Below are 6,492 nucleotides of genomic sequence, written 5' to 3'. Positions count from 1 at the left end.
GCATTTTTGTAATTACTTCAAATTTCTTAATTAGACTTTAATAATCATTAATTAAGCCTAAGTAAATCACTTTATGAAGCATAACCTCATTAAATCCCACTAACTAATTTCTTATGGTTAAATTGTTCATTTAGTCCCTTTAATTTAACTACCCAAACTTTGTCGTTTTTACAATTCAGTCATTTTTACATATTAAACTATCCAAAAAAATAAATTTTCAATGAAAATTTAATATGACTCTAGAGACCTCATAAATATACTTATTAAATAATATTCACGAAGTATTTTTTCAGAATTATGGTCTCGAAACCACTATTTCTGACACCACTAAAAATCGGGATGTTACACTAAAAGTCTAAACTCGATCTCATCACCAAATTTCAGGCTTGGGAGTATTGTTACGTGTGGGGAAGGTTATAGCACCCCCACAACGCCTATCCAGATATAGTCCTATGGGGTCTTAGGAGCTAGGTTTTTTTTTATTTAAGCATATTAATGTCTTAATCTAGGCTAAAATCTTATGGAAATATTAAATAAAAAAATATAGAGAAAATATCTCCGGCTTACTTGTAACTTGATTAAGATGTGTTCACCAAACTTATCTAATTTGAAACTTAAATTAGAGATTTTTATTTTTAACGGGAACCCTAAAGGATTCTTAAATAATTCTAGTAAAATACCTTCAATTTCTAAAATTAATTCTATTTTAGAATTCTAAAAAAACCTAGAAATTACCAATAAATTAAGAGAAATATTAAAATCCATCTACAACTTATTCAATCTTCTATTATTATTAATTTTTAAAAGATTTAATTAATAACGTTGAACCTACAAAAATTCTATTTTACGAAAGTATCCTATGTCAGGTTTACGATTTATCTAACTTTAAAATTCTTGATCTAAGGTTTAAATTCGTCAAAAGTTCTAAAATAATATATCTTAAATAAAATTTATTAGTTTTCTTAAAAACTTTCTAAAATAAAATACTTAGAAAGACCTACTCATGATTTACAATTCACCTACAAAAATCTTTAGTTTTAATCTTGAAAAAAGTTCTAAAGAATATTTACATATTAATTTAAGATTCTAAAGAGGAATCCTATACAATATTTAAAATTAGTTTAAAATCCTAAAAAAATCCTACATATTATTTATAATTTTTCTAGGGTAATTGGTAGATAAGATCTTAAAGACTAACCTAAATTCAAATGTAAAAACCTTATGGTTTCAGTAAAATGTAACACTTAACTAACTTCATGTCAACATTTAGAAGATGGAAAAATGACCTAAAATTCCCTCTTTTAAAACGAATAGTAATAAAATAGGAAAATTAATTAAATTGGTTAAAGTTAATGAAAAGTTAAAACTCTTTCAAAAGGGGCAATAATAAAAAGAAAATTTAAATAAATGAAATAAATAAGATATTGACATGATGATGATAATAATAACAATGATAAACCTTATTCATAATAAAATAAAAGAATCAAAGCAACATAAACAAATAATATTAAAATGTATGTAAGGGGAATGTGTAAAAAAAAACATAAATATAAATAGGCATGAAAATAAATAAAGACGAAATAAGAAAAAATAAAAATTATAAAAGTGTGAATAAATATAAAACATTAAAATAAAGTGCATAATTGACATCAAAATATAGAAGGTTTGAATAAATAGAAGGGTTACTAGTGCAAATAGGTCAAAGAGTGAGGGTGACGCTGTAAAAAACGAGGTATTTTTTAGAAATTTAAAAAGTAAGGGGGTGAGAATAAATCTATTCATTCTTTCATTTTAACCTCATTTTTTTAGAAAAAAAAAACTCTTCCCCCTTCTCTTCATCCTTCTATGTTGGTCATGACTCCATCACCGGAGAGTCCAACAGCTCTCTGGCTTTTGGTGGTGGAGCCGCCGCATACGGTGGCCAAAAAAAAATATATTTTTTGCAAAATCAAAGTTTTCTTCTTTTTTTTTTAAAATCACTATTTTTTTTTGAAAATCAAAGCTTTATTTGGAAATAGTTGAAAAAGATCAAAACTTTATTTTAAAAAATTAAACTTTTCTTTTAAAATGACTAAAAAAATATTTTTTATTTTTAAAAATTTAAACTCTCTTTTTTAAAAAAATCACTATTTTTCTTAATAATCAAAGTTTTATTTTGAAATAGTTGAAAAAGATCAAAACTTTGTTTTAAAAATTTGAACTTTTCCTTTAAAATAACTAAAAATCATATTTTTCTTTTTAAAAATCTAAACTTTCTTTTTTTAAAAAAAATCAAAACTTTTCCCAAGATCAAACATTAAAAAAAACCTTTATTTTAGAAGGGGGAAGGGAAAAAATGGGATTTTTAGAGCTCCTAGGGGCGGAGGATCGACAGTCCAGTGACGTCCTCTTCATCAGAGCCCAAAACTCGATCCCTCATGACATGTCTATGGCAAAAAGAAAGGAAAAGGAAATAGCATACTTGTTGTTTTTTTTTACCTTTAAAAAAAAAGAATATTAAAAGCCTCCTCCTTGGTACTATTTTGGATGTTTGTGATGTGTGGCAAAAGGGAGGCTAGGGTTTATGAAACCCTAGTTGACCATTGTAATAGCTTGGGGCTTGGGCTCTAAAAAAAAGATAATAATATTTAATAGTAGTAGTAGTAGTAGTAGTAGTAGTAGTAGTAGTAGTAGTAGTAGTAGTAGTAGTTACTCAACATCGCAGTACAACAAATATTGATTTTGCAATTACCAAAATCGAAACAGACCAAAACATGTTACGTTATCCAAAACTAGAAAAGTAGATACCAAACCATCAAAACATGAAGAGTGAAACAGGATAAATTCAGACCTCACAACCAAATATTTGAAATGAGAATGCAGAAGAAATGCAAATAGGCCTCACACCTATGCCTTCATATACAAGGAAAAAATAAATGGACCTCCATGCCTGAGCCTCTAAATGCAATGAAAAGTAAATGGTCCTCTACCCTTGGGCCTCTAAATGCAATGAAAAGTAAATGGACTTCCACACCTGGGCCTCTAAATGCAATGAGTGCTTTTCTTTCTTCCTTTCTTGAATTTTTCATAAAAGGTCATCATTTTGAGAATCATGTTTTTAGGTTGAAAAAGATCAAATCCCTATCTACACACAACAGATCATGAAAATCAAATTTCATGGGATATTACCTTAACAAATCTCAAAATGATTTTATGACCTGTAAATTAAATTCTTAGATGATAATTTACTTAACAGACTTGGTACTACAGATTTCATAAATCCACCATTGAAACATAAATTTCTTGCATCGAGAGTCAACTCATTAATTCTCATGAAGCCGAATTTCTTTTTACTGACTTTGGATTGTTTTGGCTGTGAACCCTATACCATGCGCTTTTGCAAAATTGCATCTTAAAGTAGATATTCTTCAATATAGTTCCTTTCTCTTGCTCTCTCTCTATTTTTTCTTCTTTTTTTTGTTTCTTTTTCTGTTTTGTTTTTTTTCTTCTTTCTTCTTTTTTCTTTAGTGTTTTTTTATTTAAGCAAAATCTTCTTTCTATAGACTCTTACATTCTCCAAGTAGATTAATTCTCTTATTTAACCCGGCCATGAGCAATTAGTGATGGACTTGTTCCAAGGTTATCCTATCAGCTCGAGTTTAGGTGCCAAAGAAAGGGCTAAAATAAGCTCAAATAGATTACTTTGGGGCTTGTACCGAAGGATCAATTTCTTCTGAAAATATTCATTATCCTCCAGGGCATCTCATACCCTCCACTTTTTTTTTTGAAATATCTCTAGATTGCTCATTTATGAGTTTTCACCTTATAGCTCATCTCTTTCTTTTATGCTCTTGAAAACGTCACAATTTCCCATGGATTAACTTCTTGATTTGAACAAACATATTCTAAGGGTTAAAGGTCAATCACAGAAAGGTTTTCCAGGCTAAAGTTATGTGAAAGAGTATAAAAACCATGAGAAATTATTTTGAATTTTTTATTACTTCTTCCATCACTTTTATTCATTGTTACTCCTTCCTATTTCCTTTCTTTTTTGTTTCTTATTCACTTTCCCTATTTATTTTTTTACTTTTTTTGTTTGGAATGAGATCAAGAATTCAGAATTTTGCTTTTATTCTTCATGATCTTTCTTGTCAATCCATGATGTTCGATGGATGACTTTAATTAGAGTTCAGAAAGAAGATACATTAGGCTCAAAATAGGGTAGCAATGGATATAATTTTCTCCAAGTGACGGGGAGAACAAAAGGATGCCATTTATCATTTCAAAATATTGTTAATCTCATCACAAAGGTCATTCTTGGGAATGTGCTCGATTTTCAATTTGAATTGCACAAAATCTCATGTTTGCCTCATTATATTGTAAAATCATTTATCCATACCCAAAACCTCACAATTTATCCTCCAACGTGGAGGGTGATCCTTCAACAAGGGTCAATTTTGAACAAACAAGATGGCCCAAAGTGGTTAACAGAGGATGAAATTTTCTTCAAGTGAAGGATATTTCAAAAATGTCATTTGTCACTTTAAATATGGCCAACTTATTAAGTAATTAACCTTAAGGAGAATTGAAGATTCCAAAGCAAAACATAACCTCAAATGTGACGCCCAAAGAAAAGGAAAACAGAGAAAGCCAATATTACTTAATGTGAATAATTCTTTAAGAATGATCAAGCTTAGTTTTTAAGCAAAGTATTTTTTCACCACACCAAAATTGAATGGGTTCGACATCTTGTCTCCGTCCATTTCAGTGAGAATCAATGTCTACTAGAGAAAGCTTTTTTTCACCACATACAGTCCCTCCCATTTTGGCGTCCATTTTCCCCGATGATCATGAACATATGGCATAATCTTCTTTAGTACGATCCCCTGCTTTGAACTGCCTTGGTCGCACCTTCTTATTATCGGCCTTCATCATTCTTTGTTGATACAACTGGCCATAACATAAAGATGCTAATCTTTTTTCCTCAATTAAATTCAACTACTTATTTCTCTCTTGTACCCATTCAGCCTCCTCCAGTCGTACCTCTCTTAACACTCGTAGAGATGGGATTTTCACCTCGATAGGTAAAATGACCTCCATGCCATACACTAATGAAAATGGAGTAGCTCCAGTTGAAGTCCTCACTGATGTACGATATATGTGGAGAGCGAAAGGGAGTTTCTCATGTCAATCCCTATACGTTTCTGTTGTCTTGGAAATGATCTTCTTGATATTCTTGTTTGCGATCTCAACTGCACCATTCATTTTTGGATGATATGGCAGAGAATTGTGATGCTTGATCTTAAATTGTACGCAAACCTCTTTTATCACGACAGTGTTCAAGTTCTTGGCATTGTTTGAGATGATTCTTTCTTGTAAATCATACTAACAAATAACCTTTTTAAAAAAAAAATTGCATATCCCTGATCGAGTTACATTTGCATATAAAGTAACTTCGACCCATTTGGTGAAATAATCAATCACTACAAAGATGAAGCGATACCCATTTGATGCTTTCGGTGTAATGGGGACAATGACATCCATGCCTCACATTGAGAATGGCCAAGGAGGCGCCAAGACATAAAGATTAGTAGGAGGAACATTAATACTATCTGCATAAATCTGGTATTTATGACATTTTTGAGCAGGATTTAAACAATCTTGTTCCAACATCAACCAGAAATATCCAACCTTTATGATTTGCCTTGCCATTATATGTCTGTTACTATGTGCTCTACATACTCAATCATGGATTTCTCTCATTATTTGATCCGTCTCTTCTGTACCGACACATCTCAACAGGGTTTGGTCATGCCCTCTTTTGTACAAAAACTTACCGTCCAAGAAGAAACCCATAGCCAACCTCCTAATTATTCAATTATCATTTTCTGAGGTGCAATCCAAGTATTATTGGTGTTGCAAATACCGCTTAATTTCAACATACCATGGTTTCCCATCCATTCCCAATTCTACACTTGCGTAGTGGGCCCCGCATTCAACAATATTATTTGTATAGGTAAAGATCAGTTTAGCTATATCGGGAAAATACTGACCACTTAGGGAGATTGGCAATAACCCAATCCCATGCCCAATCATGTTGGATGCACCATCGAAATACACCCTCCAACTTTCTTCTTCGCACCTCAAAATTGACATGATCTCTTTATCTAAGAAATTAAAATTCATGGGCTCTTATTCCCCTTTCGCATGATCTACCAGAATTTTACCACTATGCTTCCTTTTATAGTCTTCTGGGACACGTAAACAATGTCATACCCAGACAATACCACTTGCCAACGAGCAACTCTTCTTGACAATGGTGGCTTCTCGAAAATGTACTTCAAATGGTCTAACTTTGCGATCAGGAAGTTGGTGTGATACAACATTTATTGCCTTAGTCGACGGGCGGTCCATGCTGAAGTGCAACACATCTTTTCCAGATGGGAATACTTGGCTTCATATTCTGTGAACTGCTTGCTCAGATAATAGATTGCCTGCTCTTTCTTCTTTGAA

The sequence above is a fragment of the Gossypium hirsutum genome, chromosome D13, assembly GCF_007990345.1.
Source record: "Gossypium hirsutum isolate 1008001.06 chromosome D13, Gossypium_hirsutum_v2.1, whole genome shotgun sequence".
NCBI lineage: Eukaryota > Viridiplantae > Streptophyta > Magnoliopsida > Malvales > Malvaceae > Gossypium > Gossypium hirsutum.
Note: the sequence above shows the minus strand (reverse complement) of the source record.